This window comes from Tamandua tetradactyla, chromosome 3 (assembly GCF_023851605.1).
Source record: "Tamandua tetradactyla isolate mTamTet1 chromosome 3, mTamTet1.pri, whole genome shotgun sequence".
Lineage (NCBI taxonomy): Eukaryota > Metazoa > Chordata > Mammalia > Pilosa > Myrmecophagidae > Tamandua > Tamandua tetradactyla.
In genome coordinates, this window is record NC_135329.1 from 183,073,263 (window position 1) to 183,097,304 (window position 24,042).

General features: G+C 39.8%; 1 protein-coding gene and 1 long non-coding RNA gene across 9 annotated transcripts in view; one reads left to right on the forward strand and one right to left on the reverse strand.

Annotated features, from left to right (window-relative positions):
- Positions 1 to 8,199: 8,199 nt before the first annotated feature.
- Positions 8,200 to 12,362, reverse strand: LOC143676515 (uncharacterized). The gene is made up of 3 exons (XR_013172143.1): positions 11,328 to 12,362; positions 8,981 to 9,236; positions 8,200 to 8,354 (listed from the first exon to the last, which is right to left on the reverse strand). It is a non-coding gene; the product is annotated as an uncharacterized LOC143676515 (long non-coding RNA).
- A 3,014-nt stretch (positions 12,363 to 15,376) lies between these two features.
- Positions 15,377 to 24,042, forward strand: part of CCNYL1 (cyclin Y like 1) — a 45,591-nt gene continuing 36,925 nt past the window's right edge. The window contains exons 1-3 of one of the 8 annotated variants that reach the window (XM_077154873.1): positions 15,377 to 17,879; positions 17,966 to 18,045; positions 21,731 to 23,978. The gene's annotated coding sequence lies outside the window, so the exon portion shown is untranslated. Of the gene's footprint in view, positions 23,979 to 24,042 lie in introns of all 8 variants that reach the window. The other 7 variants (XM_077154869.1, XM_077154872.1, XM_077154871.1 and 4 more) reach the window with 7 other exon arrangements.

The following is a 24,042-nucleotide window of genomic DNA, read 5'->3' on the forward strand; positions in this document are numbered from 1 at the left end:
GTGCATTCCTTGCTCTGCCCCACCTATTGGCTTGAAGACTGAATTGTTCAGAAGTGAAGATAAAGGAAAGAAAGGGAAGGGAAGGGAGAGCAAGAAGGGGGCAGAGGAAGAGGATGAAGTCTGACTGTACTTTTAAGTGTGGTTTATTCTGTCCCTATAATAGAATAGTTTTATGTGAAAAAAATGGCCTATATGGGAAATTGACAGCCCCTTGTCTGTCATTAAATGGAAAATAAACTACTATTTTGAAGATTTTCCAGGGATGGTGAGATTAAAAAAAAAGTTCAGATTCTAGAGGAATACCAGTTGAAGGGTGTTCAACATTTTATCTTTTGATCTCCTTATCAGCTGAAGACATTTTTCAGCTTCTTCCTACTGTTACTGCCTCTGCTTTCTCCACATTGTGTCTACCCAGGATGTTTTTATGAGATTCTTGAATAAGAATCCGTAAGAGCCAAACTCTACTCACCTTTTTCCACAATAGTCATTGTCCCAGCCTTTACTGATTCTTTTGATTTAATAAAAGGAATTTAAAATGAGATCCCGTATACCTGGTAAGTACTGCAAATAAATCAATAATCTCATTTATAGCTTTTTTTTTTTTCTGCTAAATTCAGTGGTTCTCCTCTTTAGCCTGTTCCAATCAAAATTCCCTATCAAAATTTTATGCCAGTCATTTCTCAGTGTCTTACTGTGGAAATCTTTTTCTCTTACATTCTCTTTGGGCTGAGGCTGCACAACAGTTTCTGTGCACAGGTACAAGGTCAAGAGTTGGAGACCTGAACTCTCTCCTCTCTGTCCATTACAGTTGTCCACACAGTCATATTTGACTTTGTAACTTGGGCTCTTGCTCACAGCTCCTTCCTTTGCCTCTCCCTGATGCTTTCTTCTCTCACATGTAAGCATGTGCCTGGATGGGTCCTACTCAACAGCACTGAAGCAGTAGGATAGGACTTCTTGGCCTTTTAATGACCTATTTAGCCCATTTCATTTATCTTCAGAAATTTTATAAAGTTATAGGGCAGAAATCAAAACTCAAGCAGAGTTTGACCTAAAATAATAATTAAATTTGAAGTTCTCATTTAGGGAAACAGCCTAATTTCCCATGGGTTCTCTATTTTTTTTTTTAAATTTACTGTCAGACCAACTATGGTCATAAACTGAAGTGCCATGGTTAGAGGGCATGTTTCTGGTCTAATAAATCACAAATTCAAGTGAACCATTCAAGGAATACCATGCTCTTTCCAGCTTTTATAGTCATAGAAAGCAATAAATGACAAGGGCTGACATGCAATAAGATTGTTTTTTTTTTTCAGACTGTCAGAAAAACCCTATATATTAATAATTACATTACTGATAGCTACACCAACCTAATAAATCACCTTTTGAATGTTGGATTATTTTCCCAGCACAAGTGAGGTGCAAAGCACTCTTTCTCTTTCCAAAGATTTGTCACAGTCAATCCTGCCATTCAGGCATGAATCATTAGAAAATTGTGGCCAATGGTCAACAGAAGCCTAAGAGATAAATGTGCAGGTGGCTGATGTGGAAACTGCAGACTCACTTCAGGAAGAACAGAGGGAAGATTTATGGTGGGAAGGCAATGGTATGTGTGGGAATTTCAGTAGTGGTGGAGCTGAGATACCGAGGAGTCAGAATGAGAGGGTTAGACTCATTAACTGAGCAAAGAGAAGGAAAGTTGAGAGAGAATTGCAGAATCAAGATCATGGAAACAAAAGAGAAACTTGAGTCAAGGAAAATTGAAGCTCATGGCTGAAGTAGATGCCCCAGATTCACTCAGTGGATAGATTGTCATTCTGTGGCCCCCGCAGTCTTCCAGCCCTGGGCAGCTTCTGCTGTGAAACAAGTGGAGTAATAATTCCTTCTTCTTTCCTTAGAAGAATTTCTTACAGCCAAATAAGGTGACATATTAAAAAGAGCTTATAAAAATCTTGGTGATAGGGTGAAAGTCTCCCTGGCAATCTGAGGTATGACTCCCAGGCATGAGCCTGGCCCTGGCCCCGTGGGATCAACAGTGTCTTCCTGACCAAAAAAGGGAAAAGAAGTATAACAAATAAGGTATCAGTGGCTGAGAGAGTTCAAATAGAGTCGAGAGGCTACTCTTATGCAAGCGTCAGCTAGATATTGCTATTTATCATGATTTGCCAAGCCTCAATCAAAACCATTCCTGCCAACTGTAAAGAACACCTAGGGTTTTGTCTGAGATTCTACAAAGGTTCCATGCACTATGATTACTCTCCCGAAACCTACAGCCTCCAGATGGGTTCCTAAGCCAGATAAGTCCTGACACCCAGAAGGGCCAGCCTCTCCAGAACATCCTATCTTATCGGCAGCCCTTTCCAACATGAAAAAAATGAGAATAGGGATAACCCAAATACCCCTAAGATCAAGGAGAAAGATCAAGGGAGAATGTGGGATTATAACAGAGAAGATAGGCTTTAACAAATGAGTATGGTTGCTGAATCGTTATATGGATATTTCTTTTAGTCTCCAGTGTCTTAGAGCAGCCAGAAAGGAAAACCTAAAATTGTTCTGAATTCTGTTCTATAACTAATTGTTGTGGTGTGCTTTGAAATTTATTGCTTTTATAAATATGCTATATTGTCATATATATATATTTTTTAACAATTGAAAAAAAAAAAAAAAACTCCTGATGTTTCCAACACAGTCAAGGAATATATTGAATGTTTGTTGTTTTTTTTATAAGATAATTCTTACCATCACTCACTGTTGAGGTGTCATATAATTGAGAAAAACTCAGTACAGTTTAGTTGTACAGATAAAAATCAGAGCCTACCAATCAATTGCCCCTAGCCTTGCTTATCTCCATCCAACCCCCATTTAAATTTCCCACCACCAGTAAGGAGAAAAAGGTTACAAAGGCCACAGTGGCCACTTAGGGATGCCCCACTAAGGTAGGTTCCTTTTTTCTTTTACTAGGCTTTTTGCATAGGCTAAGGGTTTGTGATGAGAGAAGATACCCAATTAATTTTCCTGTTATGGTAACTGGGCAACCTCAGCACATGCTTTCCAATTATCCTTCATTTATGTGAAACTCACCTGTGGAATTAATCATAAAAATCTTGGGGAAGATGCATATAGCAAATCTAGTTTTCTGCTGGTCACCATTGAAGCATGGTGTTTGCATTTTTAGAAATAATTTTATAAGGGTTTGGGGTTGGTGACATCTTCAAATAATGCCTAAAATGGTCATGAATACAACCTAAAGTAAGTTTTTAGCTTTTTGCCACCACACTACACCCAAAAAGTGATCTTATCAGATCATTTCTATACAGTAAATAATTCAAGAGAGTGATACAGGAAGAGTCTTGAATTTATTTCAAAAGGTAAACGTTTGGAAAACTTTGCTGTTCTAATTGATGACAAACTAACTTTTTGTGGCTCTCCTCAGAATGGATGGCAACCCAGCAGGTAAGCCAATATTGTCTGGGATGCTTCTACCAAGAGTACCTGTTCATGGCTCAGAATCCAGATGAGGTAATATAGAACTTTTTCCAGTCCAAATCATAGGATTTCTGGATAAAATAATAAATTGTTTTTAAAATAAGTAGCACTTGAAAGGAATACCCAGGTGCCAAAAAAGAAGATGGAACTCAAACCTAGAGTGGTGTTCTAGTTTGCTAGCTGCTGGAATGCAATATACCAGAAATAGAATGGATTTTTGAAAGGGGAATTTAATCAGATGCTAGTTTACAGTTCCAAGGCCGAGAAAATGTCCCAATTACAAGAAGTCTATAGAAATGTCCAATCTAAGGTATCTAGGGAAAGATACCTTGGTTCAAGAAGGCTGATGAAGTTCAGGGTTTCTCTCTCAAGTGAGAAGGCACATGGTGAACACAGTCAGAGTTTCTCTCTCACCTGGAAGGGCACATGGCAAACACAGCAACATCTGCTAGCTTCTACTCCTGGCTTCCTGTTTCCTCCTTGGGAGACATTTTCCTTCTTCATCTCCAAAGGCTGGTGGACTCTGCTTCTTGTGGCTATGTCGTTCTGCTCTGGTCTGCTCTGCTCTCTGGATCTCCTTCATTCTCCAAAATGTTTCCTCTTTTATAGGACTCCAGAAACTTATCAAGACCCCCCCAAATGGATGGAGACATGTCATCACCTAATCCAGTTTAACAACCACTCTTGATTAAATCACATCTCTGGGGAGATGATCTGATTGTAGTTTCAAACATACAGTATTGAATAGGGATTATTCTGCCTTTATGAAATGAGATTTAGATTAAAACATGGCTTTTCTAAGGGACATACACCCTTTCAGATCAGCGCAAGTGGTGAGTCTATGAGGTGAAACCAAAAAAGTCTAGGGAGAACAAAAAAATTTTCCTGGACATGGGACCTTAATGGCAATGGGCTGGCATTTTAGCACCCATTCAAGGACAAAGGCTAAAATCAAAAGAAATCAAGAGCTCACAGTCAATAGGGAGCTGGAACCAAGACCTCTGCTTTAAAAGCAGAAGCCTGGGAGGGCTGGCCCCTCTAGGGAAAAAGAACTAAGATACACACACCCATAGTAAAGGAAAGTTGTGCACAGGGCATTTTGTGAGTAAGATATTCTCCCTTGAGAAATTAAACCCCATGCAGTTCAATTCCCAGCCCATGAACTCAAAGGGGGAGAAAACATGCAAAGGTATAAATCTGAATTTACGTTACCCACATGGTGTGAGAATTCCAAGTCCAAAAATTCATCTGGATCCTGAACCAGATGAAATCTCCAAGGGCCCTGACTAGGAAGTAACACAAAATCTCTCTTTGGAGACAACTTTATACCTCAAGACACGGGGACCATCTAAAGAAAAGATACACTTTGCTAAAGACATGCTCACAATGAAAAATTACAGATCACATGAGGATATGATCCATAACATAGGACAGTCTACATACGTAATAAATGGAGTGATTAGCACCTCAAAAACTGGAGATAAAAAAAATACAAAATAAGTAATTATAAAATAAATCAATAGAGAAACAATAAAATAAGAAAACATATGGAGGAGGAAAGATGAAAGGCCTAGGCTGTTTAACCAAAGAAAAATATATTACAATATGGTATGAGTACACATATTCCTAGGAAGTCAATTATTCATAACAGATTCAAATTGAAATGTAAGAAATTGAAGGTAAGTATGAAAATTTTTTATTGGCTTTACTTTAGAACAAATTACCTGCAGGGGTTATTGGATCTCAATTACTTGACTCTCAGGGACTATATTCAAAACCACCTGATTGGTTTAGCTTAAATCATAAATGCCTAAATTTTTTATTTTGAGCTACTACATGAATGAATTTTCTCCATAGAAATGTTTCTCTTGATTTTAACTAGAGAAGCTCGAGAATTATCAAAATTATACACTTTTATTAATTCAGACAAATTCTGAAATATGAAAAAAGAAGCAGAAAAATCAGTAGTCTGCCACGCAAGAACACTATTGATATTTTAGTATATTCCCTTCCAGTTCCTTTTTCTGTGCAATTGTTTCCTTAAAGAGTTGAATTTACACTGAAATACAATTTAGTATACCTCTTCATTTTATAAATTTAACATTATATCATAAGCATTTCCCCATGTCCTTAAAAACTTGTTGTAAATATGTTTTAAATGTTGCACAATATTTCTTTATGGATTTATTTCACAATTCTCTTATTAATGCATTTATAGATTGATTTCATTTATTTTGTTGTCATAACTCTACAATAAATGTTTGTGCATAAAGATAGCCCCAGGAGTGGCGAGAAAGGGGGAAAATTCAACTTCCCCAAGTTGAATTCTTGATATTCTCACAAGCAGTGCAGAAAACAAAAGCTATAGGTCGAGCCCCCAATCTTGGGGTTTGTTCATATGAAACTTAACCCCACAAAGGATAGGTCAAGCCTACTTAAAATTAGGCCTAACAGTCACCCCCAAGAGAACCTCTTTTGTTGCTCAGATGTGGCCTCTCTCTCCAGCCAACACAACAAGCAAACTCACCATCCTCCCCCTGTCTACATGGGACATGACCCCCAGGGGTGTGGACCTGTCTGGCAATGTGGGACAGAAATCCCTAGAATGAGCTGAGATTCAGCATCAAGGGATTGAGAAAACCTTCTCAACCCAAAGGGGGAAGAGTGAAATGAGACAAAGTGTCAATGGCTGAGAGATTCCAAACAGAGTCAAGAGATTACCCTGGAGGTTATTCTTACGCATTAAATAGATATCTCCCTGTTAGTCAAGATATAATGGAGAGGCTGGAGGGATGTAGAGCTGAAAATGTAGAGCTGTGTTCCAGTAGCCATGTTTCTTGAAGATGATTGTATAATGGTATAGTTTTCACAATGTGACTGCATGATTGTGAAAACCTTGTGTCTGATGCTCCTTTTATCTACCTTATCAACAGACAAGTAGAACATATGGAACAAAAAAAAATAGTAGGGGGAACAAATGTTAAAATAAATTTAGATTGAAATGCTAGTGATCAATGAAAGAGAGAGGTAAGGGGTATGCTATGTATGAATTTTTTTGTTTTCTTTTTATTTCTTTTTCTGAATAGATGCAAATGTTCCACGAAATGATCATGATGATGAATATACAACTATGTGATGATATTGTGAATTACTGATTGTATACGTAGAATGGAATAATCAAAAGTTAAGAATGTCTGCGTTTGTTTGGTGTTATACATTTTTTTTTAATTAAAAAATTAATTTAAAAAAAGGTAGCCCCAGGCTATATCTAGGATTTTTTTTTTAAACAAGGAACAAGTCATGACTTTTTTTTACAATTCAGTTATTAAAATACATTTTATTTATTTATTTATTTTATTATTTATTTATTTATTTATTTATTTTTACATGGGCAGGCACCTGGAATTGAACCAGGGTCTCCGGCATAGCAGGCGAGAACTCTGCCTACTGAGCCACCGTGGCCTGCCCTAAAATACATTTTATTTTAATTCAACAAAATGTATTGCCTATCTACTATGTGCCAGGTAACTTCTTCCTAAAAACTTACTATTGTGTCTTTTTTTCTTGATTGTTAAAGTCATCACATTTATATATGAAATTAAATATATATGTATATTATATTTATTTTTCTATATAGAAAGTTAAAAGCTCCTGCAATCCCACCAGCAAGTTAAAAGTAGAAAAGAAGGAGCATCAGATAATTCAGCTATCTTTTGTCTTCAGCTTGTGGGATCTAATCCAATGAAGAGAAAACTCTATTTAGAAGAACTTTTGCTGAGCACTGAAAATTTGCAAAGCAAGTTTACTAGTTAGAAGCAAAAGGTGATGGAGTGTTGGTTCATTGTATTGCTCTTTAGAATATGTCTGCACTAAACCAATAAAGTGAATCAGATTACCTCCTTCCCAATCTCTCTTATTACTATAGTTCTGGGATTTCATGATAACTTTTATGGCTACATTTGAAAACTATGTTAGCTTATCAAAATGTCTAATTAACCAAAATTCACAGCGCTTTATACCAGATCTGATTCTTCATTACATATTTCAACTGTGAGAGGCAATACTAAACTAATGCTATGATCAAATAAAATATATTTACCCCACAGCAACAATTTCCCTGAAACTCTCAATTTTTTTTGGCATGGGCAGGCTCCAGGAATCAAACCCAGGTCTCTGGCATGGTAGGTGAGAACTCTGCCACTGAGCCACCATTGCACCGCCCCTCAATTTTTAATAATTAAAATAAATTGAGCCCATTTCAAATAGGTAAACAACTGGTTTTTTTATGTCTTGTGCACATAGGTAGATATATTATGTTGCATATTCATGTTCTGCAATAGCAGAGAAGAGAATTTAAAAGCCATAGAACTAAAATCTGGAAATAAGGTAAAGGATTGTAAATAAAGCAGGAGGGGGAAAAAGCAAAGCACAATAAACTCCTGTTATAAAATTCTATGCTTAAGTGCTCCATTTCTGTAGCACAGAGCTCTATCTGGTTTCAGCAGATTCCTACAGAATTTCTACTGTTAGGCGGTGTCCCCTCACGATTTCCTGAGCAGGGCACTGCGTCTGGTTGTGTGCTTGTGCACCGAATAATCAGAGGGGGCGCTATTTACAGTGTGTCCTGCTCTAGAAGAAACACCCAGTCTTGTAAGTCAATTTGTCATACACACACACACACACACACACACACACACACACACATATATGGCATACAAATGACTGAGATGACCACAGAAAGGAGAAATGACAGCAGTTTGTTAGTTGAAAATATCCATTTCTAAAAGCTCAGGAAAATGAAATACCTTTTTTCAGGAGAAATGTCCTTTGCACAGTGCACCAAACTTTTGAAAGGTGGAGGTTGAAATCTGCAGTTATGAATGAAAATCAGAAACTGATTTCAGAAAATAGAAATTACTGCAACTTGGTAAAATAATACCTAAATAAAGCCCTGAAAGATAATTCTTCAGACAATGTTCAACAGTAAGGAAGAGGAAACTTCAAAAAAAATGAATAACAGGAAAAACTATAAGCTGGTTTTCTTGCTTGTAAGAATAGTATCTCTTGCATTTCCACAGCTTGCCTGGTAAAAAAAAAAAAAAAGGAAAAGAAAAGTAGTGAAATCAGGGCTCATGAGGTTAGGGCTCTGACACTCGGTCTTCCAGCCTGAGCGAGCCCACAAAAAGTAAACTTGCCAGAATCCAGACTCATGAGCATCCTGATCTCTACTTCTTTAACCTGTCTTTACCTTGGAAAGTGAGAAAGGTAAACACGGATCAAACCACTTAGCTCTCCATCCCTCCCTCTGTGTCTTAACGTGCAGCACACTGTGTTAGTGGGGCATTTCTCCTATTGCAGGGCCAGGTTAGTTTAATTCTCACAGTCGGGATACTCTTCCCTCAAAGTCAGTATGCACGTGTGGAGGCTGTCTTAGTGTGCCAGATGGCTGTGACAAATACCACACAATGGTTGACTTAACAAGTCATTGGCTCACGGTTTTGAAGCCAGAAGAAATCCAAATCAAGATATCGACAAGGCTTGCCTCCTCCGGGAGTGTGTGCGTTCCGGGGCTGGCTGCCCGCCATGCCCGGCATTCCTTGGCTTGTAGCTCTGCCTCTGGTCACCGAGCAGTGCCCGCCTCTTCTATCTGCTCTTCCGGTTTCCACTGACTTCCAGCTTTGGGCTCCTCCCTGCGGCTCTCTCTGGCTTCTCGCTGCAGATTAAGGTCCACACTGATGGCCACACCATAACTGAAAATATCAATTTCAAAAGGTCCTATTTACAAATAAATTCCCACACACGGGATTAAGATCAAGAGCATGTCTTTCAAGCAGGTATATAATTCAGCCTACCAGAGGCCTCACCAATTTTTTCTGTGCAATAAAATGAAAAGCATATGAGCTTGCAAGTTAGGCAAGACCAGGTTTTGAATTCTAGCTCTGACCCTTAAACAAATGGCCTGTACCTTACTTTTCTCATTTGAAAAAAAAAAAAAAACAGGGAAAAGAATGAGCTCCCATGGAGGAATAATTTAATGAGATAACATATGAAGATCATTTTACACAATGCCTGGCACATAAAAGGGTCAAAGTAAATGTAGTGCTGACAGCTGTTTAGCAAGGCAGAGACTGAGTCTGAAGCCATACTATCTATTCTAGTTTGCTAGCTGCTGGAATGCAATATATCAGGAAATGAATAGCTTTTTGAAAGGAGAATTTAATAAGTTGCTAGTTTACAGTTCTAAGGCCGAGAAAATGTCCCAATTAAAGCAAGTCTATAGAAATGTCCAATCAAAGGCATCCAGGAAAAGATAGCTTGGTTTAAAAAGGCCGATGAAGTTCAGGGTTTCTCTCTCAAGTGAGAAGGCACATGGCAAAGACATTTGGGTTCCTCTCTCAGCTGGAGAGACACATGGCAAACACGACATCATCTGCTACCTTTCTCTCCTGGCTTCCTGTTTCATGAAGCTCCCACGGGGGCATCCTCCTTCTTCATCTCCAAAAGTCACTGGCTGTGACTCTGTGGTTCTCTCAGGCTCATGGCTCTAAGAAGACTCTCATCTCCACGGGAACAATCAAAATGCTCCCAGCCAGCAGTATTGAATGAGGATTAAAGGACATGGCTTTTCTGGGGTTTATCACAGATTCAAACCAGCTCACTATCCAAGTTTGAATATTGGCTAGGTCATTTATAGCTGTGTGAACTTGGGCATGTACTTCAACTCTGTGCCTCAGTTTTCTCAATCCTAAAATAAGAATGATAGCACCTTTTTTGTGCAGAATTGTGACAAGTGAATGAGTTCATTCACGTAAAGCACAAAGAAAAGTGGCTGGAACATAGTAAGTTCTCAGTAAAAAATCTTTGTCAGTATGATCACTAGGATATGAGTTAGCAAATTGTTTTCCCTATCTCATAAGGCTGTCGAGAGGTTTTTATAAGACAACGCATAAAAATCCCTAGCAAGGGCGGGCCGCGGTGGCTCAGCGGGCAAAGTGCTTGCCTGCTATGCCGGAGGACCTCGGTTCGATTCCCGGCCCCAGCCCATGTAACAAAAACGGAGAAACAGAATACAATAAAAAACAAGAAAATGTTTAAAAATGTTTCCCTTTCTTCCTTCCTTCCTTCCTTCTCTCTGTCTTTCCTTTAAAAAAAAAAAAAAAAAAAAATCCCTAGCAAAGCTTCTAACTTATACTAAGGCCTCAAAGTTAGATATCACTTTGGGATTATTATTATAATAATTCTGTAGTGTATGACAGATTTTAACATTTCTAACAATGATTAGTAATTAACTGGATGCTGTCATGAGTTTATAAAAACAGCACTTTCATATATGACTGAGGAAAGAAGTCAATTGTAAGGAGTTACAAAAATATAATTAAAGAAAACAAACTATATTAGAGTTTCTGGATATGCTTTACTTTACTACTTTCTGAGTCTCTGTGATACAGATTTTCAGAGTTTTCAATGTTTTGGTATAAGAGTTAGTTAAAGATATATTTATTTCCTTCACAGTAATTTGAGTCAGTCCCCTCGGTATTCAGCTAAATTGAACTGCAGCATTTTGGAACAGTGTCTGCTGGCACAAATATATTTGGCATCACTGGGGAATTTAAAACTACATACAGTGTAATGATCCCTCAAACTCAAGCTGATTAGTATTATTGCAGAGTACAAGTGTTGATAAAAAGTTTTATGCTGTTATCTTCATACTGAACATACGAGCATATTCTGGTTAGAAACCGCAGTTACAGAGATTAAGATGAGGTGCACTGGAATTGCACAAGAAAATAGGCATGAGTATTTGGTAAGATATGCAGCAAGACATGTAACTTTTTACTCACCTTCTATCTGCTTTTGAGATGGCCGTAGGGGGTGGGGAGATGACAGGGGCCAGCAGAGACTCGGAATCAATCCCCCCACATGCTGGGTCCCAGGGCATATCTGATTCTCACCAGCCTGGTAGATTTGGGTTCACACTGGGGATTTTGTTTTGGTCGGGTTTAGATAGTTTCAATCTAGGAAAGTCCCTAATGGTTCAATTCGTTCACTGAAAAGTTTAAGAATTTGGAAACTGACTGACTTGGAAAGAAAATCTGTGGCTCTGCGTCTTCCACAACAACATTTTCTTTTTCTAAGTAAAGAAGTAACATGAGGAGGCCCTTAGTGCTGAATGATCAGACTTTGTCATCATGCTTTGGTTTCAGGTTTTCACGGGGCCTTTCAGAGGTCATGAGAGGCACAGGCCACTTCTGTATTAAGCAAAGCAGCAGCAGCAGCAGCAGGAGAAATGTCAAAACTAGGATTCCAATAATGATGTTTTAAAATGTCAATATTTAACAGGTTAACAATTTCAAACACATACATACAAATTCTCTTCAATGTAATTATGCCATTTCCAAGATGTTTAGGAATTAGCAGGAGGATTATTGGAAACATGAATTCAGAGTTCACAACAGATGTGGCCCAGTAATGAGACACAGAGTTAAAGATGAATGATGTCTTCTTTCTTTGAACCTACCGACGTATCTCTGTAACCAGGTGTAACCTTGTGACATTGCTGTCCCAGTGCTAAATTTGAGACCCTATGAAAGAGTGAGGCCCAGCCAGTAGCTCTCCTGGCTTTCCCCTCAATTTATAGGTACCACTTCCTGTCTTTCTTAAGATTAATTTTCATCTGTGGTAGAAGCGAGCAGGTCAGCCCAGGAGTCTGAGCTGAGCTTTCACTTATTACTTACTTTCTAGAGCAGAAGGGCAGAAAAATAAATAAAGGCACACTTAAAGGGAGTTACTGCAGAGGGCTCCTTCCATAAAAGAGCACCCAACAGTAGCACAAGTGGGATCGAAACTAATAAAACCTGGAAAGCCAGGAAAAGGGAGTGGGGGAGAGGGGAAAGGGAGTCAGAGTGGGAAAGTGAGAATGTTGGAATGCTGGCAGATGGCAGTTGTGCCAGTAGCTGGAGGTTTGACTTGGGGTGGAGAGTCCTAACAGTTTGGAGCTTGAGTGCAAGACAAAGTGAGAGGGGGCAAACATAAGGAAGGGGAAGGGAGGGCAATGAGCTGATCTTAAAGGGGAGAAGATTGGTCTCAATGATTGACCTGGTGGAGAAGGTCATGAGAAAAGCCTGAGTCTTACCCAGGACTGTTTATCAGATTGGGAAATGGGACGGCCAAGTGGGATGATACGGGTACTAAAAGGGCTGTAGGTCATGGAGCCCAGTGTCCCAGAAGTTCCTCCCCCTGCCTCTCACTTTAAGATGCAGTGCTAAGTAATGTAATTGTACAGTAAGAGGGTTGCAAAAGTTTTGAAACATCCAATCTGGACTCCACCCAGGAACCAAAAGTCATGTTAAAAAATGTCAAATCCTCAAAACTCTCCAGTGGCTTTCCATTCCTCCCAGAATATAATCTGGAGTCCTTTCCAAGGATCTAGTGGTCATTTGCTGCCTCTTCTGACCTCCTCTCCTTCCACCCTCCACCCAGTCACCCTTGCAGGCACCTGGCCCCTTTGATTTCCTCTAATCAAACTACCAAGCTCTGCCTTTGGGCCTTGGCTCTTCCTGTTCCTCCAGATAGCTATAAGGCTTGCACCCCCCTCCCTGATTTATTCAGCTGTCTTTCTGTCCCATTTACCAGAGAAGACTCTCTGAACATACCTTACAAAATAGTACCCCCATTAGCTGATGTATAATTATTATTTTTTAATGTCTCCCTCCTCTTAAATATCAACCCCAGTTGATTAAATTCTTTACTTTGTTTACTGCTGTGTCTTCAGTGCCTCACTCACTAACTGAAGAGTAACAGGCCATCAATAACTACTCATAAGTAGATGGGTGTTAGTTATGTAATTACCAATTACTCTGCAGAAAAACAATGAGAGAGGTATATTGTTAAGTGAAGAAAGCAAATTACAAAATCTGCTTGTACAAAATGATTTCATTTTTAAATTGCGTGGGCATAATTTACTTTTATTACAATAAAGCTTGGAGGGATATGCAATAAGATGCTAATGGTGGGTGGCTCTTAGGGTGGGATTTTCATTTACTTTGATTTGCTTCTCTTTATGTGTATTTCCTAATTTCTTTACAGTGAATATGTTATTTCTGTAGGAGGAAAAAGACAATAAAAGTTGTTAAAATAGAGGATATTTTTCTCATAAATTCCATTTGGCTGCTATGTTAAATGAGAAATAGGTATATTATTTTTCTTTTTTAAGGGAGGATGAAGGGAAATAAGTGAGGAGGTGCTCTCTTGGAGGGCAGAGGCTGAACGCATGGCCTATGACTAGTCCAGTCTAAATTCAAGTCCTGATTTGCCAGTTTCTGGATTTGTCATTTTAGGCACATCTGTTGCTCTTTCTGTAGACAGTGATAACCATGATACCCACAAGACTCGGGGTTGCCTCCCACCTCTGCAGGAGACTGAATTTGATTCTCTTGTTCTCAATGAATTGAAAATTTCAGGACACCCATTTCAGACCAGTCAAAAGGATTGACTCTAGTGCTTATCAACGGCAGGCCGAGCCCTGTCCAGCTGCCCCTCCGGCTGCTTCCATACCCCCAGGCCAGCACCTAGAGTAAAAGGAGGCAAGTGAGGCACCAGCCTTGGATGCAAAGAGGGCACCAAAAAAACTCAATATTCCAGGTAAATAATATCTCAGCACGATATTCTAGAGAATAAAATTTACACAAAATAACTGATGATGAGCTGTATGCCAAACATTTAAATAAGGACAAGATCAGTGTTATTGTAACCTATGCCTCAGCCTCCGATATGGCGTAGCATAGCCCTTACTTCCAGCCCATGGATCCTTCAGTTATCCAATAGTTACTAATTCCTACTTAATTATAATTAACTGTCTAAATTATCCTGAGCCTCAGGACTGGCTGACTCCAGGCTTCACTGGAGGCCCTGTAAGGACACCAGTAGGACATGTGTATTTTTCTGACCCTGTTTATTCCTTTCTTCTGTACAGACATCCAGTCACAACTGCTGCCTAATCGGAACTACCTTACCTCCCTGGGGACTCTGAGGGATGGTTTCTCCTTATTCTTTTATAGAAACACAAAACAACAGCAAAGCATGATTTTTTCCCCCAAAGAAACTTAAGCAGAGTTTGCAGATGCTGCAGCTCTTCTCCCCTGGTACTTCTGAGGAAGGGCACACAGACCTTGGCATGCCTTACTTCAAAAACAGGCAATAGCAAACAGATGTTCAATCCACCTACTTCCCGAGAGAAGGGAAAATCCTTGTGTGATGGAGTTAGTTGGGTCTTTGGTATCAGAGGGACTTTCATATTATCATCTCATGGGATTTTTGTGGTTATTATTTTATGTATGTAAAGCACTGAACAGTGCCCATTCACCCATAATTGCTGGTTGAAAGTAGTAAAAATAGTAGCATTTAAAGTCTTGATTTTATATAATGGTTTTTGTTTATATAAGGCTTTTCACTTGCTGAACGTATAAATTCTAAGTTGCTCTATCAAAGTAATTACTAGAAAAGTGTGATGTTCTTGTCATATACATTTTAGGAATTTTCCTCTATTGCTCATCTGATGTGTATGATACTTTTGAAAATATAAGTAGGACATTATAAAATAGGCTTTACCTATGGGAAACTTGCCTCTGGAGGCACCTGCAAAAATCTGTATTCTGTTTGGTCATTAAACATTCCAGAGGCCAAAGAGGAAAGGGATTATTTGGATGCCAGGTAGTGCATTAGACTCAGATTTGGTTACAGTAATTTTAGCATAATCCACTATAAACTGATGGTCTGGATGAACTTCAGCCCAGTGAAGGATTTGGCTTAGATTTAGTTTTTCTTTAATTGAAAGAACGCTGTTAACCCCCACATCTCCTTTTTTTTTTTTTTGTTTTTTTTTTTTTTTGAGATTAAGGCGTTTAACTGGAGGAATGAAATACGCTGGGATGGTGCAGCTGTGTGCTGTAAGAAGTCTGACTGCTCTGAGAGCCCCGTGTGGGGAGGGACATGCGGCCAGCCCCAGATGTGCCAGCCTTCACACGTCAGGACCTGAAATGTGAGTGAAGAAGCCAGAGCTGACATTCCAGCCTCAGGAGATGTGGCATGGGAAAGAACTGAGCCCAGCTGATGGCCAGAACTGAGACTCCAGGCAGAGGGCCCTAGGTGAGCTCTCAGCCACATCCACATCCTCTTGTCAGGCCCATTCCACCTGAAGCCAGCCGTCACGGAGTGGGGACAAGCAGTCCCCTCTGTGTCCTGCCTGATTTTCTGCCGCACACAATCATGAGCATTATAAAATTGTTGTTGCTATAGGAGAAGAGAAGCTGGAAGCAGAGGCACAAAAGAGAAAAGAGCAAACTGAAAAATAGGAGAGCAGTACTCAAATTGTTATTTTGTTATTCTCAATTCAACTTTCTCATTCACGTATCCATTCATTCAGGAAAAATGTGTTGAGACTACAAAGCACTAGACACTATACTTACTGTTGGGGATACACCCAAAATGAATAGAATAGCTCCACCCTCAAAAAGTGTCTAGTCTAATAAGGATGTCAGACATATATAAATAATTATTATGCAGAGTGATACATGTTGCTTTATACTGAGGTTTGCAGAAGGCACAGTTTTCCTGAAGATGCAGGACCTCACTGTCTTGACAAAACTAGAGAAGCATTGCAGAGGAAGCTCTGTTTAAGATAAGCCTCAAAGAATGAGTAGAGGTTTACCAGATGGTCAAGGTGGGGCAGACACTATTTGGATTTTGGAGGTAATAAGTCAGCTACAAAGAACAGAGCAGACTAGGTTTGAAGACCCTGATTTCAACTGCTCCTTTGGTCCCAGAGTCTTTCTTTTTGCTGTCTTTCCCCCTCCATAACAAAGCATTGATTGCATAACAAGAATATTTTTTCAAAGGGATAGTGTATTTCATATGTGTGGTAAGTGGGACTAAGAAGGAACAGCTCAGGGAGAGTGTGACATTATTCAAACTAGGCCCATCAAATGAGCACCCTGTAGAAGCCAGACCTGCTCACCAGAGGAGCCAAATGCAATCTAATTTTTTTAAAGTGTTCTATACAGATATATCTTTTAAGACAAGTTTCTGGCTCCTGCATCCATCCAGATTGCTGTCCCAAACCCTTCTAATAGAAAAATTCTGGAGGTACTTTAGGGTGGACTCTATCCTGTAGGGATAAAAATTGATTTGTCTCAGCAATAGAGTATAAAACCTATAAGAATTTTATTTCTAGAGAAGAAATTGTTTAAAAAATGGATTTTTCTAACTTTTCCCTGCTGTCAAGTTTAATGAGCTCCTCTTCCTCCTACAGCCTTGCCTTTCTAACATTAACTTGATTTAAGGAGGCTGCTGTCAAAAAGGCTGCTAAGAGAAACTGGGGGAACATGTTAAATAACTGCTAGGAGAAAATGGTTCTACTGTCAGTAAATCAGCTTTAGCAAGGTCTTGATTTTAAGAGAATAAAAGTTGACACTTCTTATTCTCAACTTTTAAGTTGAGAATTGCACAAGTGAAATAGGTAGAGATAGTGACATACCTGGGAGGGGAGGAGTATTGGCATGACTGGGAAAAGATGATTGCAAGCATTGGATTTATTTATAGTCTACCTTATTCCAAAATTAATTTGACAGTGAGTTTATATACTGGACAAGTATATAAACTTGTTCTTTTATGCTACTGGTTAAATGCAGACCACATGCTGTTGTAGTCACTGGAGTTGGGAGAAGAGCTGGCATCTCCTTTATAAACCCGGGAGCCAGAAAAGGGCACTTCATGAGGAGCAAGGGTCTTCCACTCCCACTCAGAGGTGCTCTGAGGAAGTACTAGCAGATGCCTGGGAAAGATTTTAGGTTTCCCAGAGCACTTAGAAGAACGGAACTGGAAGCAAATAAAATATTTTAAAGCAGAGCAGAGTAAATGGCCCAGGAAGGCAAAAGGAAACTCCTGGTCTCTCTTAAAATCATAAGCCCTTCCTAGAACTTGTCTCCACAACTTGCCTTGGTGTATGGAACTTGTAAATCACGGAGGACTATTGGGGCCAGTACTGGTTTTTCCAATGAGCATCATCTATTATCTGCCCTGGTGGTATGGAAAACTAACACTTTTTTTGTTTTTTTGGTGTACTGTGTGGTGGTCACATTTCTTTCTTTTCCCATGTGAATATTTCATCATTGCAGCACCATTTATTGAATTATTTTTTTTTCCTTTAGAGTGCATGGGCCAGAAATCACACCCAGGTCTCCCATATGGCGGGTGAGAATTCTACCACTGAATTACCAGTGCACCCTCCTAACACCCTTTTTGTTTGTTTTCAGAGCAACTTTTCAAATAAATTAGCATTCTCATCTCAACTGACTCACTTGGCAGAAATAAACCCACATGCAGTGCGAAGAGAGCAGGTGAGAAAGAGACAGGTGGAAGATGCATTGTACACTTTATCGAGATAGAGTACCAGTATCATCGAATTCCCCTCTTTCTGAAAAAGCCAGATGATAATTTTCTGAAGTAAGGAATGAGAGAAGTTATCAAGTCTACTTACTTTCAAGATTTTCCATATCAAAACAGGTAAGATAGTAATTCTTAACATTTTTTGTTCATAGATGCCTTTGAGAATGATAACTATAGGCTGCCCAGAAAAAAATGTTCATATGGTTTACACATAAAACCCTATTCTATAAGAATAACTGGTCATGATACTCAGGATGGAACCCAATTAGTCACAACGTGATACATAGCCCTGATAAATGACTGTCACAAAATTCTTTATTGAAACTAACCTAAAATTTTATTCTATGGCTTAAGACTTTTCTGTCCTCTTAGCTTAAGGAAAGATAATTATAAAACTTCTACAAGATTTTCATGTGTACTTGCAAAGCGCTATGAAATTTATTCATGATCCTTCTTGCTTTAAGAGGAAACTTCCAGAATCTTTCCTTACAGATTGTGACCTAAAGTGCTAGGTGCCTTCCAACATCCAGTTGCCCCTTCTGTTTTCATCACCAAGCTAAATGTTTACATTTTTGAGCCTCCCTTGCAGTTGGTGTAGCTATGTAACTAAATTTTAGCCAAAGATATGTAAGTGCTGTGCAATGTAGATCTTCTGAAAAATCTCCCTTCTTTCCCCCATCCTTACCCTGATGTCTGGAATAAAGATAACAATATCTAGAGATCAATAGCCATCCTGGGCCATGAGAGTGAGGGGAGTTGGACAATACTATCTGTTGACCCCTTAACTAGAAGATAAGTTTCATGAGAGCTGGGATCTTGTTTGTCTTGTTCAAAATATCATCCCTAGTACTTAAGAAGTGTTTGGCATGTGATAAGGACTCAAGCATTATATGGGTATTTGTTCTAGTTTGCTAGCTGCTCGAATGCAATATACCAGAAACAGGATGGCTTTTAAAAAGGGGAATTTAGTAAGTTGCTAGTTTATAGTTCTAAGGCTGAGAAAATGTCCCAATTGAAACAAGTCAATAGAAGTCCAATATAAGGCACCCAGGGAAAGATACCTTAGTTCAAGAAGGCTGATGAAGTTCAGGGTTTCTCTCTCAAGTTGAAGGGCACATGGTGAACACAGTCAGAGTTTCTCTCTCATCTGGAAAGGCACATGGTGAACACGGTGAGGGTTCCTCTCTCATCTGGAAGGGCACATGGGAGACAAAGCATCATCTGCTAGCTTCTTCTCCTGGCTTCCTGTTTCATGAACCTTTGCAGTAGACGTTTTCCTTCTTTATCTCCAAAGGTCTCTGGCTAGTGGACTCTGCTTCTCCTGGCTATGTAGTTCTGCTCTACTCTCTCTGAATCCCCTACATTCTCCAAAGTGTTTCCTCTTTTATAGGACTTCAGAAACTAATCAGGACCCACCCAAATGGGTGGAGATATGACTCTACCTAATCCAGTTTAACAGCCACTCTTGATCAAATCACATCTCTAGGGAGATAATCTAATTATAGTTTCAAGCATACAATACTAAATAGGGATTAGAAGAAATGGCTGCCTTTACAAAATGGGATTAGGATTAAAACATGGTTTTTCTAGGGTACATATATCATTTCAAACCAGCACGGTATTGAATGAATGGGTGAATGTATTTACTCCAAATCCATATAAAACATTAATCATAGAGTCCTCTCAGGGGATTCTGAACAATCAGTGGATTCCTGAAAGATCTCAGCTTCTTTCACAGAGTCAAACCTTTGCCCAATTCAAATCACATTACTCTTACTTGCTCCCTTTTGCTGAGAGTTGTAATAGAAGGATAGGGGTTTTCCTTACTGCTCTCCAATGTGCTTTTTGAGGAAAATGTTTCAAATTTGATTTCATAATAATGCTCCCCAATATCTTTCTGCTTATAAAATTTTACATTTCTTTAATTTTCAAGGTCAGAAATACCTATTTTGGATGTGTCTTGTTAAATACAAATAATCTTTTGTACTTTAATCTTAAATGACATCTCAGGTCTATTAGAGTCATCCAAAATGGTCTGTAATGACATTCCTAGGGCCTCAGACAATATGATTATTATCATGGGATGCAGTCATTTGGACCTGAGGAGTTACTAGATGTTGTTTACTGAAATTCAACTTCATCAAATCCTTTCCCATTCCAGTGTGGTTTCCCACATTTCAATTTATTGGTTATTTTTGTTCCCAAATCTTACTTAGCTATTTTAAACAGAACTGAAAAAAATATTAACCATTAATTCCCTGCTTTTTGGAGTGACCTTTTCCTCCTGTTGGATTTAAAGGGTAATACTCCCTTTCGTCCTTTTCTTGTTCTTTTAGGTGGTTAAAGGATTTTTGCAATTACATGTCATTTTCTTCTTAATTTTTTCACTCTTCACCCAAAGTTGTTGCTATTTCTTTTTTTGGTGGGCGGTGCATGGTCAGAGAATCAAACCTGGGTCTCCTGCATGGAAAGTAAGAATTCTACCACTAAACCACCTGTGCACCCCCTATTTCTTTTAACTACTGAAGGGAAATAATTAGCTCTATATTCCATTTTTGTGATGCATCTATTTGCACTTAAACTTCTTGTTTTTTTGATCAAATTTCTTTTTACCCATCTTTGAGGGTAGACATTATTTGGCTTTTGCTAGGTTTATCCAGATTTTCCAGATTTTTCAACACATTAGACCTGCTTTCCCAGAATCGTTTTGCAAATACAAGTATATTAGAATAGAGCAAAACAGTTAACATCAGGTGAGCTCTTTCTAAACGTCTGCTCCCCAGAAACATCTCTGTAGGAGTTAAATTATCCCTGCTCTGGAAAATTCAGCCTTCTTCAGGACTTTGCTCTGTTAATCTTCTAACTTCAAACTTCTTTTCTTTATTGGCTCTTACCCTTTGTATTAGTTTGCTAATGCTCCCAGAATGCAATATACCAGAAATGGGTTGGCTTTTTTCAAGGGGATTTATTAAGTTACAAGTTTATGGTTCTAAGGCCAAAAAGGTCCAAACAGAGGCTTCCAGAGAAAGATACCTGACTCAAGGAATGCCAATGTCTGTCACATGAGAAGTCATGTGGCTGGCCTCTATTGGTCCTTATTCCCGGTTCCATTGCTTCCAGCTTCTGATGCCAGAGGTTTCCTCTCTAAGCATCTGTGGGCTTTCACTTAGCTTCTCTGGGACACAACTCTGGGTTCTGGCTTGTTTAACATTACATGGGAAGGCACATGGCAACATCTGCTGGGCTCTGCATCTCCAAATACCCATGTTTAGGCTTCTGTTCTCACTGTCAGCACTCCAAGCACCTCCAAATGTCTGTGTCTCTTTCATTTATCTAGGAACTGTGAAATGTTTCCCCTTTTAAAGAACTCCAGTCCACGAATCAAGACCTATCTTGAATGGGTAGAATCACGTCTCCATCTATTCAAAATGTCACACCCATAGAAACAATCTAATCAAAGGGTCCTACTCTATCATATTGAATCAGGATTAGAAGAACAGGCTTCTCTGGGGTACATGACAATTTCAAACCAGCATACCCTTCCACAAATAAATGTGCTCCCTTTTTTTTTCTATCTTAAAAAAAGGATCTCCTTAACTGTGCATATTCCTCAGACTACTACCTCATCTCTTTTCTTAGCTAGATGTTTCTTTGGTAAGAAAAGCCCCCCCTTCTCACCTTTTATTCATCCCTTGACCCACTCCCTGCCATTGGGCTCACACACACACCCAGTCACTGAGCTGCCATAGACAATGACCTTTGTTGATTTCATGCCCTCCTGCATTTGACTCTGTTCATTAAGGAATGATGCATTGAATGCCTACTGGCCAGACGTTATGCTAGCTGCTGCTGTTAAAGAAGTGAGAAGCTGGGATAATCCCTACCCATGTGGGACCCACTGATCAGCCATTCCTGATTAATATTCATATCCCTGGACTTCACTGCACGTTGTTTTCCTAACCTCTTCCAGTCACCTTTGCTGGCTTCACTTAAATGCTACTTGAATATCCCTATTCTCCAAGTCTCTTTCGTTTTTTTTTTTCTATTATAAAACATCTTCCCAAGGTAATCACTTGTGTACCCATGGCTTCAACTACTTTCTATATACTCTGATGATAATAGAATTAAAAATTTTTTTGTGTGTAACAGTTTTATTTTACATAGGATTCACTTGTCAAGTCCATAGTTTCTGATTTGCCCCATGAAAGTAATCACTAAAAAATGTTATGCTCTCAGCGTGTAAGTTTTAGAAAATTTTCCCCACTACTCTTCGGTTTGATTTAATATACATGTTATTTTTGAAAACATAAGTTGGAATCACAAAGTGGTCTCAGCCTACAGCAGATTTATATCCAATTTTCAGCTAGGGAGCTCTATTTGATGTTCTACTTAACAGAGCCAAAAAGTATTGTCCTCCTCAATTCTGTTCTTTGGCTGTACTCCCTGTCTAGGAGAAGGTGCTGCCCACCCAGCCCCCCAAACCAGAATCCTAGCAGCCATTTTGGCCTCTCCTCTTTTCCTTCTTCCTCCAGCCACTAAGCACTTGTTATTATTCTCCCTCCCAGATGACCTCAAATGCATTGCCTCCACTTCAGCCACTGCCACTGCCTTTAGTTGGAAACTTCACTTTTCTCCTAGGTGGATATAGTCTCTGAATTGCTCTTGTTTGTTCCTTCAATACCTCCTCATTGTCCCCAGTGACCTCACTACAAACACATGTGGGAGTCACTCCCCCATCTCACATTCCCCATGGCTCCCCTGTTTCCAAGGATGAAATTCAAACTCTTTACCCCAGCACTGATTCTGGGGTCAGATCGATTGGGGCTGAATCCGAGGTTCAGCAGTGCGGCCACGGCCATGTGGACTCTCAGCCTTTATTTTCCCATCCATGGGCGCTCATGGAGGGGAGGACTGGTTTCTACCTACAGTGTCTGGCACACAGAGCGGACTTAATGCTGAATCAAGGGAAGGCATTTTAAAATTCACATCAAAGAAATGAAATGAATGCAAACAAACAAAAACCCTGATGCTTGAAGTTGCTTTCCCCCAAGTTTGACTTCTACCATTATTTTCCGGTAATCGCTAGAGACTGGGGAGATCCAGACCACCAAGGATCAAATCCTGGTCTCGCCCCTGAGCAGTCATGTGACCTTGGGAAAGTTACTTCACTTCTGCGCCTCGATTGTTCTGTAACATGGGAATCTGTGGACCGTAAACAGGGATTGTTGGCAGTTAAATGAGTATAGCTCTTGAAACAGAATCGGGTATATAGTAAGCGCTTGGCAAAAGCTAACTATTCATTGTCATCCTCAAATCTGGTGCCCCGCTTTTATAGAGCAAACCGTGCCTCAAGCGTCGAAGTGGGCAAAAAAGGGAAATCTGGAAACTCCTGCCGTGGATGGGAGAAACAGGCAAGAAAAGTGGGTTGGTGAATCCCAGGATTTGGCAGCTGAGGGGGGTGTCGTGTTTAGTCCCTATTTTACGTACAAGGAAGTGGAGAGGTAACGTGTCCTCTACGTCTCATTCAGGACCACAGCCCAACCCTTTCTTGAGAATAGGAGCAAGGCCCTGGGGGTTGCTGTGGTCAGGTTGCGGGAGAAAACTAACACGGGTTGGAAGGCGAGAAAGGAAGAACGTTTAATTACAATAACGGTCAACAATTTGGGTGTAACTAAGTTGGGTAAGCAATATGCTAAATGAAAGTTAGCTGTCAGGCCGGGAGAAACGGAGTTGCTAATGGAGCCGCTCTTTACTAACAAGGGATTTCTATGGCGGCCACGATTAAATCAGTGCTGGGGTAAAGAGTTTGAATTTCATCCTTGGAAACAGGGGAGCCATGGGGAATGTGAGATGGGGGAGTGATTCCCACATGTGTTTGTAGTGAGGTCACTGGGGACAATGAGGAGGTATTGAAGGAACAAACAAGAGCAATTCAGAGACTATATCCACCTAGGAGAAAAGTGAAGTTTCCAACTAATGCGGAAAGCTCCGGGCGGATGAATGGGGAGTCCCAGACTCGCCGTGCTGGGGGCGGGGCAGCCGTTGGGCGGGTGAGCTGGGGTGGAGGCGGGGCATTGTGAGTCACGTGCCATTGTTCAGAGGCAGGCGCGGGGA